The 14,639-nt window shown below is 46.3% G+C and overlaps 1 protein-coding gene across 1 annotated transcript in view; it reads left to right on the plus strand.

Moving 5' to 3' along the window:
* Positions 1 to 14,639, plus strand: part of LOC147732477 (receptor-interacting serine/threonine-protein kinase 3-like) — a 1,935,498-nt gene that overhangs the window by 1,845,958 nt on the left and 74,901 nt on the right. The gene's annotated exons all lie outside the window — the stretch shown is intronic.

Here is a 14,639-nt window from a genome sequence, read left to right on the forward strand (position 1 = left end):
TGCCAAACTGTGCAGCAGATGCGCTTCTGTACAACTTGGCTGAAAAACAAATAGACAAAGCAAATCGATCTCTCACAAGACTTGTTGGCTTTGCCAAAACGTGTTGGGCCAGAATTTGGTCATACATAGGGTTTAGAGGTTTGTGGAGGTGTCCCCCAAATAGCGACAATATGAATACTTTCAGGGCCAAAGTAAAGTCATATTTCCATTGCTCTTTCAAACCCCCTTCTCTACAGAGAGGAAGTTTCCACTTATTTTTCAAGAGCATACAAGGGGTCAGGTTCACCCTTGCGTCTCTGCTGGTCCCTCATGTTCAAAGGCATGATGATGTCAAGAACATCCCTCGAAAGGAAAATATTATCCATCTGGGAAAGATCAATAACTGACAAGTAGGCGCTCAAGATCGTGAAACATTGAATTTCATCGCGTTCTGCCCCCGCCACCCCAGCTTTCCTTCAATTTATAAGCTAGTTTCCACTTTAATGTTTTGTATTTCATCAAGAAAGCAGCCTTCCAACAAGGTAGAAGAGATATGGGTTAAAATGGCCTTGTGTGACTGGTTTCAGAAAAGACTCGTTGGTACAGAACACTAAAGTAAAATACTTATCTGTCTTGGATTGGTGCTGTCCAGTCTCCTTCTGAAGGCATGGATCAATAACATATGACTTCAGGAGGTAATTTCAAGAGAGATGAAGCGATACTCCATGACTTCAGTCATTGGCAGGGAACATTACCTTCATGTTTCACTGTAGAAGCTGGAGCAGAAATTCCTCTAGTTCCCATACCAGCATTAGGTGCAACTCTTTGGTTTGACATACTACCAATAGATCACGAAAGAATTGCTGGTTCATCAGACACATTAGGGAATGCACTTACTATTTACAGGAAGAACTGGATAATTCAGGTGCCAATAGCTTTGAGGCCTTGGAAAACTCATGGCTAGTCTTCGTGATAGTCAAGGACAATGGCTTACTGTCTCAGTGTCCCTGAGTCATAAATCGTACTGAATCAGCAGCTTCAGAGAATCCATGTTCTCAAGAGACACAGCGCGGATGAGTGTTCTGCAAGAGAGGCTGCAGACCATACAAGGACAATTATCTGTCTGCCGAAAAGTCAGTCTACCTGAAACTATCAACCCCTGCAGGTGTTAAGAGCATTATATCATATACAGCACTACCCTCTTTGTGCACAATCCTTGAATGCTTACGATCCATTAAAGGAATGTATGCAAGGTTCTGACCTTTCAAGAGTCCTGGTTATTCTTTAGGACTTTTTATAGATTTATGTAGTGGCTTCAAACTTTCTTTGCACATGAACCACAACCAGAGCCTTTGTGGTGATGTTTGATATGACTTTTCAGTTATTGATGAGCAGGTGTGGTGGGAACTACATTGGCTTAAGAATGAAATTTGTGTCTGAGCTCCATGCCTGGTCGTCTGCCATGGTGGTGAACACTGGTTTTTGACATGATTTTCACCCACTGTGCATCAGAAAAACTCTTCCACTAGTGAGACTTGCAGCATGATTAGTGCCCTGGATGCTGCAATATTTCTTCTGCGGCCCTGGTTAAGGCACAGAGCACAGGTTTATTGGTGCCTTCTTTCCTTGAGTCGGCCTAATCCAGTGCTCTATGGCTTCCCCCTTTTTTACGTCCAGCCAACTCCCACCACTGTAGCAGGCCACTATGGGTGACACCTCTTCCCCTGCTTTCCTTGTGCATAGCTGCCAAGGTTTCAGATTGCCATGTGTGACATTTTAAAAATTTGTGTGAAATAATGAGTGACTGAAGTACTAGAAAAATGTACCAAAGAGCTATACTTACCAATAGCTCCTATATCTCATTTACCATACATAAATCAGTCGGCAATGGAAAAGGTTCAATTGTTTTATTTGCAAAGCTCCCTGTACAGGGGAGCCTCCCTCTGACCACAGCTCGCAAAGGTGCGCAGAGGAGACTGCTGGATCATAGTCAAAACAGTGCATATATACTTTCGACATACCTCATAGAAACCCCGTACATGGAAAAGTACCAGTTCAAGATAGAGCAACAGGAACACCCATATAAGGCACACTTGATTGGTGTGAAACTCTGCTGAAGCTATTCCGGGGGTAGGTCAGTGAAGGTGCCTCCATTTCGTTCTGGTGCACGGGAGTACAGGCATGGCGCCTGCAGGAATGTGCTCATCCTTACATGAAAGAGCAGATGTGACCTTGTACTGTCTAAGTTAGAAGCAATGCTCTGTTCATAGCCTAGGCCGACCTTTCAGACTTTCTTCTTAGCAACATGTCACGTGCTTTCCTTACTAACGACAGGGGCCTTTGGAAACGAAACCAAGATGGCGTCTACTCAGATCGGGACTGATTCTTATAGTGCACAAGGGTTGAGCGTATTTACGAGGGACTGTGATAATAGTAATACATATATTGGGTATGTTATGGCAACCTTATGGAGAATCGATGTTATATTCCTTCAGACGCCCTTTTGGCATAACATAGCCAATATAGAAAAAGGCCAGTCTCCTACTCCAAGAACACACCCTCATATATCTGCATAAGGTCAGCCACCTCATTCTGCACGAACTGCTTTTCAATTTTGGTCTGTCGAGAAATTGTCATAGAGGAGGTAAGTTTGGCCGCACAATAGGAGCAGCATGCCGGGCCACAATGGAGGCATAGGCAACAAACAAATACCACTCCCAGTGCTCCAGCCAATATCATGAAGATCTTCCAACCCCAGGTAGAGAGGAGATCCCAGAACCACCCAGTAAAAGACCAAGTGCCAATGTCAGCATGTACTTCTGCAGCCAGGTGATGCAGTTTTTGAATAGCTAAATGTATAGTGGAGGCAGAATCTGGAATATATACACAGCAGGAGCTGCCGATCACGCAGCATTCTCCTCCTCGATCAGCTAGGATGACGTCAAGCACCATCCGATTTTGAAGCGAGACAAGCCTCGTAGCCTGAAGCTCTACAGTGAGGTTAGTCAGAATCCCAGCAGTAGTCTGAACTACATTTTCTACTACTCTAGAGAGACGCCTAACGTCTCTACTAGTAAAAATGGGACCCCATATTGGATAGAGGCCCTTTGCATAATCCATAAACTGCTGAGCAGCAGTATCAGTCTGATCAGTGCCTTCAGTACTAATGCTTCTGTACACTCGATGGGACCCTGAGCTTCGCTTAGTCAGCTGGTGTGTTTTGTGGTATTTAGAAGGAGCTATATAGACTGTAGCGTACAAGAAGGACAAATAACATTTTCCGGCCCACCCTCTCGGAAGCCAAGTATAGGCGTTCTCTCCACATATGAAATATACATTGGGAGGAGTAATCAGAGGTGGTGTGCTGGTAGTGTGCAAAATGTAAGTATAGTTACATCTACTATTCCCTACATTTACATGTCCTTTACCTTGTATACAGAAAGAAGCAGTACTATTCAAAATAGGGACAGGCATTGCCTTATCATCAGTGACGTTACGATCCTGGAAATGCTGAAAATATTGAGTAGAATTAAACTGTTCAAAGTCCAACATTTCTTCTTTTAACCAAGTAGCATTTTCATAAATAGTGTACATAATCATACAAGCATCTGGGTCTAAGGATCCCTCCCCGTGATTCCCCTGTTCATCAAAACCTTGATGTTGTTCTATATATTTCAAAACGGCTTCATAATCCTTTTCGGTATATCTTTTTGGGTCAGCTACATAGTGCAAATACATGAGAGATAATAACTGAAACCAGGCTTCACAACTTGCTAAGTGTGATAACGGTAAGGAAATAAACAAATCATGACGATGCATCACAGATGGCAAGAGACCACATTCCCAACAGTTCGTCTTATTCGTAGTGCTATGAGCCTCATGCAACATTTCTATAAACGCATTTCTGACATAAGTTTCTCTATGTCGTTCTTTATGGGGAGGCAAGGTATAGAAGAAATGCTCAGGTGGAGTTGCTGTGGTGCCTAAAACATGGTGCATTGGATATTGAAATTCTAAATATATAAACACGCTCATTAAGATAATCATAATTACTGCAACAGTTATTGCAAAGGCCACCTTCACTCTGGTAGCCCACCCAGAAAACTTAGGAACATTCTCAATAAAAGGTCGGGGTGCAAGGGGTCTCTCATCTTCAAGAGCAAAGCGGGCAAAGGGATACATCTCAACTAAAAGTCCAAACTAAACTCTGGAAGGAATGTAAGCCAACTGCCAGAGGGTTTCTTCTTCCTGTGTCGGTTTAGAGCCTCACAGGCAGGCTCTCACTATCCATCCACACAATGATATTCCGACAATTTTCGCTGTAGCAATTTAGGCCCTTTTACACAGTCTTTCTTTCTGAACAGAGCAATGTGTCAGTTCCAAGCTCTCAACAGGTTCAGTCCAGTGTCTTGCTCAATACCCCAGATGAGCTTATCTTTTACCCTACAACTCAAGTCTTTCCCTTTCTCCTATAATCTGGAACAGGGGTATTGCGTGGTTTTCGGGGCCGTAAATTGTATATCAGATGGCCAGGTTGCTCCTGATCATGGAACAACACAGCAGCAGGGACATTTGGTGCAACACGGTTCTCAGAAGCTTCAGGGGGATCAGCTGTATTACAACTTTCAGAAACCAAAGCTGATTCACCTCCTTGCGGTGTCGACAACCATTCCTCTTGCCAAATTTCAATGGCATCCGAGAAAGGCACAAACCATACCCTTTGTTCCCCCTCTTGTGATAGAACCCCCTCTTGGTTCTGTTGATCAGAGGGAAGCGGTAAGGGTAGCTTCTTCACATGGGAGGCATGGATCCAGTTTTTCTTCCCATCCACTTTCACTGCTGTCCGAGTGGCCAAGAGCATTTGATAAGGGTGACTCCACCTCGGTTCCAGACTTGACTTTCATTGGTAATTCTGTACTAGAACCCACTGTCCTGGTTCCAGGCGATGTCCGGGACCCTCCGGCAGCGGCTGCAGTACTGCTGAAACCTGTTGATGTATAGAACGCAGATCTTTAGTTAAAGCGTACAGACAGTCTGACATCATAGGGTAATCAAGGTCACAGAAGGATTTGGGTCTCGGGACACCACACACATTGGCGGGTTGTCCAAAAACAACCGCATAAGGTGAGAGCCCAGCCTGAGAATGGGGGGTCAGTCGTATTGACATTAATGCTAGGGGTAGTGCATCAGGCCAACTTAAACCCGTACTCTCCTGTATCTTTGCCATTTTTAATTTTAATATGCCGTTGTATTTCTCAACCAATCCTGTAGATTGTGGGTGTTGTGCTGCATGGAATTTTTTTTTCTGCAACCCTGTACAAACATGTCTAACGATTTAGGCATTACAATGTACCCCATTATCTGTCCAGATAATTCGGGGCAAACCGAATCGAGGCAGGAATTCCTTAATTAGGGCTTTTGCAGTAGCTAAAGCAGTGTTTTCTTTGGTGGGGTAGGCTTCAACCCATTTGCTAAAAGCACAAACCACCACCAATACATACTTAAGGTAATTCACTCTGTCAAATTGGATATAATCCATCTGTAATACTTCAAACGGTAAAGAAGGGGGGGCAAAATTCCCACTAAGGACTGTCTCTCTTCCCCCAGGATTATGCTGCAAACAGATCATGCAATATTTAACAACATGGGCGGCAGTTCTTGCAATATTTGGGTTATTCTATACTGGGTCTAATAGTGAACAGATACCCTTTGCTCCAATGTGAGCGGTGCCATGGGCCATTACTACTACTGCATACAGTAGGGCATTCGGCAATAGCCATCTCTGTCTGTCTGTCAAATCAGTCCAACAATCATGCTTGTCTAACCGCCCTATTTCCTGTTCCTATCTTAACAGTTCATCTGTTGTGGCCTCTTTCTGCAATTCCTTAACACTTTCATTAGTGTTATCAAATACTGTAGTCTCCGCCACCCATCGAGTTGCTACACTGGGGAACATTGTGGACGTCTTAATTTGTGTTGTTTCTTTCGCTACTTGGTCAGCAAAAGCATTTCCTTCTCCTGTGGTATCAGTGATCTTCTTATGGGCACTACACTTAATGATACTTAATGATCGCTACCTTTTTCAGTAAAGTTAAAGCATATAACAGTCTTTCAATCAACTGGCCATGTTGTATACTTTGACCATGGAAAGTAAGGAATCCCGTTCCCTCCACAGCCGCCCAAAGCTATGGGCAACCCCAAAGGCATATTGGCTGTCAGTAAAGATATTCACCTTTAACCCTTCACTCAGCTCACAGGCCCTCAATAATGCTATTAGTTCAGCTGCTAGTGCTGAGTGCTGAGAAACCCGAGCGGTCTCTACTACTGTTCTAAGAGTAGTTATAGCATAAGCAGGTGTGGTTGTGCCATCTGGTAGCTTGAAACAAGAGCCATCCACATACAATTCCCCTTGTGGGTCAGATAAAGGGGAATCAGTGAGGGCTACACGTCCCTTCGTTTCTTCTTCCGTCCGAAATATACAATCATGGACATCGTCCTTTTGATCACTCGAAGGGAGGGGTAGTAACGTGGCTGGGTTCAGAGTGGCACATCGTTTAATTTTAATGTGGGGTGCGAACAAAGTCAATTCATAACCAGTCAATCGTGCACTTGTAAGGTGCTGTGTTTTTGTTCTGTTCAATAATATGTCTTTTCTCTTATAAACAAAAGGAGAGTAAGGGTATAACAGTTCACTCTTTTACCCCAAAGGAATGATTATATAAACAACTAAAGAGTGATAGAACACCACAACATTCAAAGGGGTACCTCTTGACGTGGTGAAAAAACAGACAGAAAGTAAAGGAAAACCAAAAGTAGGTTAAGTAAGAACCCTCACTCACCACCTAGTGGTGACATGCTTCATCACTGGGTTCCCACTGGAAAGACCTAGCGTCTTTCCAGTGTGCTACAACGCCTGTTTTGCAGCGGAGCTGGTTGTTGTGAGTGTTGAGGGTGCAGATAGAAAAAAACAGATTGTGCTAAGTGAGTGCAAATAATTAAAAAGTGCGTAGTAGTGACAGTAAACTAATTTATTCAGAGTCCAACTAGCACATAACCGGCTTTAAGTTGTAAATAATTTGGAACAAGTTTCCTGAGATTTTAATCTTTTTCACACATTATTCCTCACGGTTGGGTGCACCTTAGTGCGTCCATACCACCGGAGGATCACTGTCGTTTGGTCCTGACGAAAGCTGAGCGACTCGGGCTCACCTATAGCAGAAACATGTCGACCATTTTTCACTCAGTGGACTAGGTGTCTTTAATTATTGAGACTCACCCTATGTTCCCACTTCAAATTGTTTTTAACCAGTGCTAGTTGGACTCTGAATAAATTAGTTTACTGTCACTACTACGCACTTTTTAATCATTTGCACTCACTTAGCACAATCTGTTTTTTTCTATCTGCACCCTCAACACTCACAACAACCAGCTCCGCTGCAAAACAGGCGTTGTAGCACACTGGAAAGACGCTAGGTCTTTCCAGTGGGAACCCATTGATGAAGCATGTCACCACTAGGTGGTGAGTGAGGGTTCTTACTTAACCTACTTTTGGTTTTCCTTTACTTTCTGTCTGTTTTTTCACCACGTCAAGAGGTACCCCTTTGAATGTCTGTTCAATAATATGTCCACAGCGTGCGGTACCATCACTGTGAGATCAGTATTTAAAACAATCCCCTCCGACTGTCGAATGGCCACGGCCACTGCAGCAGTAGCCCTTAGACAGCTTGGAAGGGCTCGGGCAACATTATCCAAAACTGCCGAGAAATATGCACAGGGTCGCTGTTTTCCTCCAAAATCCTGGGTTAACACTGACAGAGAACAACCGTCCACCTCATGCACGTAGAGTACAATGGGCTTTCGGTAGTCCGGAGTACCCAAAACAGGTGCAGAACAAAGAGCAGATTTCAAAGAATTAAAAGCATCTTGACATTCATCCGTCCAGGGTAAGGGTTCATGCACATCTTTTGTAACCAAGTGCAGCAAAGGTTTAGTCAGAAGAGAAAAATTGGGAATCCATTGGCGGCAATAAGAGGTTATGCCCGGAAAAGCACGAATATCACTTTGAGTACGAGGCACAGACATGTTAGTAATGACAGATATTCGTTCTGGAGATAATCGTCTCCCCGCTTTCGACATGAGGTGACCAAGGTAGGTCACTTCCTGTCGACAATATTGAAACTTAGACAAGGACACCTTATTACCATGAGTAGCCATGTGACATAATAATTTAACAGTGGCCTCCTTGCAACCATCTGCCATATCAGATGCCACCAAAATATTTTCTACATATTGAATGAGAACATTGCCAGAAGGGAGGACTAACTCATCCAGCACCGCTTTCAGAGCTTGGCTATAAATACTAGGGGGCAGATTTATGAAGGGCTTGCGCCACGTTTACGCCGTCGTTGCGTGACGCAACGGCACGGAAACGTGGCGCATCCCTGCGCCCTATTTACAACGTGACGCATCTAGGAGATGCGTCACGTTGTACAGCACTGCGCCATGAGGAGGCGTTCCTGCGCAGGGGGGGCGTTCCTGCGCAGGAACGCCTCCTGAAAGTGGCTGAGTGAAATCTATGAGATTTCACTCAGTCACTTTCAGGGCAATGCTGCGTCAAAACCCTGCGCCTGCTTGAAGCAGGCGTAAGGCTTGAGGCAGCATTGAAAGAATAGGCCCCCCCCAGAGCATTGCTGGAGCTGCGTCGCGCTTGCGACGCAACTCCAGCAATGCGCCACATTTCCGGCACAGATGCGTCACGCATCTGTGCCGTTTTTGCCCCATGGTGCGCCGCATCATAAATGCGGCGCACCATGGGTGGCGTAGCTGTGGCGCACTGTGGCGCATGTTAACTGGCGCATCCCTCGGGATGCGCCAGTTAACATAAATCTGCCCCTAGGACTTTCAGTATAGCCTTGTGGTGGGCGGCAAAATCTGAAGCTGAGGCCAGATATAGCTTTATAATCGGGATCACCATCTAAAGGGGCCTTTTTCAGAATCGGTAAAATGGGACTATACAAATATTCAATGCTGTTTCTTCGATAACGCCTTTCGTAATTAAATCACGAATGACCTTTAACAAAACCTGTTCACCTTAAGGCGAGATTCGATATTGGGGAATACGTGGCAAATGCATATTCGGTTTTAGCGTTATGGATACAGGTGGTATTTTTTAAAACCCGACATCCGTGTCCCCTTTAGCGCATAAAGTAGGTGGGATATCCGATAATTCAGGAGGGAGGGGTGCATTTTGGACTAAACATTGAGATGCACATTCAACAGGGGGCCGCAATGTTAGATACACGCCATCAGGAGAACAGTAAATACGAGCATGCCATTTTTTCAATTTGTCCAAACCTAGCAAATTTTCACCGCAACTAGAGGTAAGCAAAAACGGTGATTCTACAGTAACGGGTCCAATGGTAAAGGGAAGTGATTGCGAGACGGGGCTGACAACGGGGATGCCTGAAAATCCCACTGATATGTTATTTTGCCGAGACAGACCAGCCCCTGGGACCAATGCTTGAGCTATGGAACTTTTCATAGCTCCAGTATCCACCAAAAACTTCTCAGATGTCCCCATCAATTTCCCCTGGACGTAGGGCCCCTGCTGGTCAACTGGTACTGATATATGGTCCCTGCTCTGTCCGTGGCTGTCTCATGCATAATTGTTTCCACAATAGATGTCTTCTCGATAATCTTCATTATAGTACTGCCGTCCTTGAAAATCATCAAAATAATTTTTCCCTTACTCACCACCGGGCCGGTCACGCCGTTTCATACTGCTTCGGTCAGTACCTCCTCTTCCTCGTCCCCTGCTGAAACCACCCCGCTCATACAATAATGGACACTGGGCTCGCCAGTGTCCCTCCTGTCTGCAATTGGAGCACCTCCGCCTCCTCTCATCATTGCACCCCTAGGAAAAGAGCCCCGACTCCTGCTTCTTCCATTTTGCCCTCTGCTGACTTGCTGCAGCAGAGCACAAGTTTTTAAGTCCTTAACCTTTTTATCCGACTTATCCGTACTCTCATTTTCCCGATGCTCGTAATACTGAGCCATACTAAGGATACCTAAAGGGGGTGACCTAGTCCAAGTGCTTTCAGCAGCTTGCAAGCGTGTCTTTATCTCTGGTGATAAATTAGTGACAAATCTATTGACAAATAGTCTGATACCACCCTCAGTGGACAAATCCTGTCCACTGATGTCAATAAATACTTTCTCAAACCGTTTAAAGAAATCTGACACATTCTCATCCTTCTTTTGGATGCAGGCTGTTAACTTATCCCAAGCTACTTTCCTCGGGTGAATAAGTGTGAGAAGTTGGCCTGTTATATGATGTTTCCAATTCTGGAACCACCTTGTATCAGTCCAAACAATCCCTTATGGTGTCTGGTTGTAAGTCAACCTTATAGACAAGCTATCTTAATGGTAGCATAGACTAAGCAACCTTAAAGGCTAAACCCAAGAGGTCGTGTTAAGCGAGCTGTTTTACCAATCACAATCCTGTAATATAAAATGAAAGGACACCACACAAGTATATATTATAAAAATATATGTGTTTATTTCTCAAATAATTCCCAGTACTCTTTATGGGCAAAGGGGCACAAGCGTTAAATCAAAAGCACAGTATAACATATGAAAGTTGCACAATTATTGATGAGGGCGGGTGGCCACTCAAACCATATATTAAGAAAGTGGTATAAGAAATACCAATCAAACAGTGGTTAGGCCTAGGGCCTAGGGAATCGCTGGGAGCAGTCGGGACAAGCAATGCTGAAGTCGGGAAAAGCCCGTGGGATTCGGGTGCAGTGCTTAAAGTACACGCATACACCAATGCAAAGTCAATGGTGCGTAAAAGTAACACAAATAGAGTTTAAGGATACTTCCGCTGAACCTAGAAGGACAAAACTTTAGACACAGACCCTAGAGGTGTGTACCAGTGTGGGAACACCAGTGTTGCTGAGTTACCTCACCCACAGGAAGCGGGTGCATAGGGTCGAAGTGGCATCAGGTTTCGTCACGCAGGTTGTTGGTGCTTGATGCTGAAGATGCTGCAGGCAATGTGAAGGAGAAGTGTCCGGTGTGATCCAAGGGTGGATCAGAGTAGAAAAGTACCTGAAAGCAGAGGGGACAGAGTCTGGGTTACTCAGCAGTTACCAGGGTGGAACCAGGACGGAACCAGGCAATGTTGGGTGCAATCAGGTGGTTGTCAAGGAGCTTCTCTCCGCTGCCACGTGGGCTCTGGGGCATCTGCCACGTCCAGGAGCAGGTCACGAGCTGTCCCACGCAGGCTTTCACCGTCGGCGCTGTCGGCTTCAAGATCGTAGCAAACAACACTTGGCAAGAGCAATCCACGCAGGACTGGAAGATTGCTTCTCACTCGGACCAGGAGGGTCAGAGCGGGTGCTCCTTTTCAGAGGAGTGGGTGCAAGTCTAGAGCAACCAGAATCACAAGTCGTATTTAGGTTTCCACCGGCACAGGGGCCACAAGTGGAGGAGTGTGGCTCACTGCTTAGAGCGGCAGTCCCTGGTAAAGAGGTCTGGTCGGGACCAGGGTTCAAATCCTGCCTCAGCTGACTCAGATGATCTTGGCGGTTCTTGGGCTCATAATTCCTCGGACATGATTTCTCGCCTCGGTGCCTACTCTGAGCATGAGTCCCACGCTGCAACTCTGGGCAATAGCTTGCTTAGCCTCCACAACGGCCCCCTACAGCGCTGGGGATGCCTGGTTGCACCCCGGGGATGCCCAGGAGTGGACATTTCACGGGGAAATCCAGGACGGGTTCTCTAGCGGTATGAGTACAGCGCCAGGACACACTGCTTGCCGGGGTATCAGTGCGCTTTACAAATACGGCTACATTTACATTTACATTTACAAGCCAGCTGGCAAGTGACCAAGCCAACACGTCAAGCCAAAGAAAGCAGAAGGGCCCCACGCAGCACTCGTCGAGTGTAGAGGAGTGAGCTTCAGTGCAAAAGTGGCTCAGGGTTGGGGCTTCTTAAACCCTAGTGTACAGCTTCGAGGGTCACTCGTGGGCTGCACAGTCAGCGTCTCGTGGTCTTTTCAAGATGGCGTGCCCCACGCTTCTGGTCGCCTCCACGGGTCTCACCTCTGCAGGGACTGTGGATCGGGCTGTAAGAAGGCAGGCAAGCTTGATCTCGTCGATCTCTGTTGCTCGAGTTCCGGCGAGAACTGCAACAAAGCAGATGTTGAGGTGCTGGATGGTGCCTGTTTGCACAGGGTGGTCACTCCTTGACCACAAGGGAGATTATTCAGTCTTCTACATTGAGTAGGATGTCGAAGGGTCCAGAGTTTTGTTTCAAATGCTTCATCAGGATAATCTGAGTGCGTTGGCACTGCTCCCATTCTTATACCAATCTAGGGGGCTGAATTACCTGCTAGGTCCCCTCCTATGGGTGGGACCCAGGAAGGGGGTGGATACACCCCTTTCCCTTTGATCCAGGCCACGCTGGGACTGGGGCTGGTGTGCCCCAGAACCGGTTTGGCCAGAATATGCAAGGGGCAGCCTTGTGCTCCCCAGGCAGTGTATGGTTTCTTTCAACCCTCCCTGCTACAATCCACTATCTCCTGTCTGGGGTGGTGTGACACCTCCCTGTGACAGGAAACACTTTGTCCAGGCCTCCTTGGCTGAGTTTCGGTCAGCTGCGGGAGGTCAGACTCGTGTCTGTGGCAGAAGCATCCATTTTGTGGTGCTGAGGCTCTTTTAAAAATCAACCGCGTTTTAGCAAAGTTACATGTCGTCTTCCTCTAGAGGGGTGGAATGCTACCCCCGTCACCAGGACTGGCGAGGGGGTAGTATTCCAAATCGTATGACACCTTACACGACATGTTTTGATAAAGCCAACCCAAAGTTAACATATAACCGCGAGGATTATAATGCACTTAATAGTATATGGTATGGCATTATCCCGGAACAGCTTAGGAAGTTGGTCCCGACAGCTGCAGACAGGCTCAGCTCATGCTATAGCACCATCTCACATAAAAGCAAGCACTCTGCCTCCATGATTGTTAAGGCCTGCCATAGGAGTGGCTTATAGGTTTATATATGTCCAGATAGGTTTAGATATAGGCATACTATATCTAAGCAAGGGGTGATTACACCACCTTGCCCCAGCTGAGTGATCAGCCAGTTGTGTCAATTTTGGATAGCCAGCCAGCGGTGGCAAAAGATATGCTGCAGCCCCTGGTAGGCCTTGGATGCACCTATACCCTGGGCACCTATAGTGCTCTGTACAGGGGCTGATAAGGTGACCCAAGCCAATTTAATTATGCACCTAGGGTACATGGAACCCATTTTACAGAGAGAGCAGATAGCCTGGGGCCCTGATTAGCAGGGAACGAGGCCAACTAAGTCGAAAACCAGCTAAACACAAGGCAAAAAATCTGGGGTAACCATAGTCAGGTAGCCACCTTCCTACACAACCCCCCCCCCCCCCCAACTGAAAGGAGATAAGGCTATCCTTGTCCAGGTAAGCCTATATTGATTACCTGAGTGGTCATATAAGGAAGTACCTGCACTAGCATGGGTACCCCCTGTCTTATGTTTATGTTTATGTTTATTAAAACTTTTATAGCGCGCTCTATTACCACGGGGTATCCTGGCGCGGTGAGTAATAAGACAACAGGAATGCTGGATCAGAACCTAAACGAGCTGTTAGAGAGGGGCATTGAACAGATGAGTCTTGAGTTCCTTCTTAAAAACATTGATGGTCGGCGAGGCTCTAAGGAACAAGGGGAGCGCATTCCAAGCAGAATCTGCCTTAACTGAAATAGATTGGCCTCCCAGACGGGCGTATTTGTATTTGGGGGTGGCCAGTAGGCATTGGTTGGCCGATCGTAGGGCACGGTTGGGAGTATAGAATGAAAACCGTTTCTGAAAATACGTCGGTCCCTGGCCATGGACTGCTCTGAATGCCAACACAAGAATTTTAAACAAGATTCGATGTGGTACAGGTAGCCAGCGCAAACTTCGTAGGTGACTCCGCACGCTCGACCTCCTAGGGAGAGAGAAAAGCAGACGTACTGCGGCGTTTTGTATCACCTGTAGGCGATGAACCATATACGCAGGTAGGCCACTAAATAAGGCATTAGCATAATCGAGCCGAGATAAAATCAGGGCTCGAAGAACAGACTCCTTGGCTACCCTGGGCAAAAGAGGGAAAAATTTCCTCAAGGCTCGCAAGGTGCCAAAGCAGGTGCCGGTCAGTTTTTTTATGTGATCAGCAAACATCAGGTCCTGATCGAACCAGACCCCCAAGTTCTTAGCTGGGCCTCCCGTCGCACTGGGACAGGGCAGGTCCGGGGGCCAAATCTGATCCTTGAAGTTGTCAGGAAAAGAGCCGAAGAATAAAACCTCGGACTTGTCTTCGTTGCACTTAAGTTGAACTTGTGCAAGCCACCTGAATACTTCCGACAAACAATGCTGGACTGCTGATGGATCAGACACACCCTTAGGCCAGGTGAATAACAGCTGTGTGTCATCTGCGTAAGCTGTTATCTTGGCTCCCAGCTGCTCCGCCAGATATAGTAAAGGGGTCATATAAACGTTAAACAGTAAAGGGCTTAACGTAGAACCCTGCGGTACTCCAGTTGACAATCTCTTCGGGGCCGAAGAGTAGGGGGGCATCCAGACCTGCTGAGT

The sequence above is a fragment of the Lissotriton vulgaris genome, chromosome 2_1 (assembly GCF_964263255.1).
Source record: "Lissotriton vulgaris chromosome 2_1, aLisVul1.2, whole genome shotgun sequence".
In the NCBI taxonomy this organism is placed as follows: Eukaryota; Metazoa; Chordata; class Amphibia; order Caudata; family Salamandridae; genus Lissotriton; species Lissotriton vulgaris.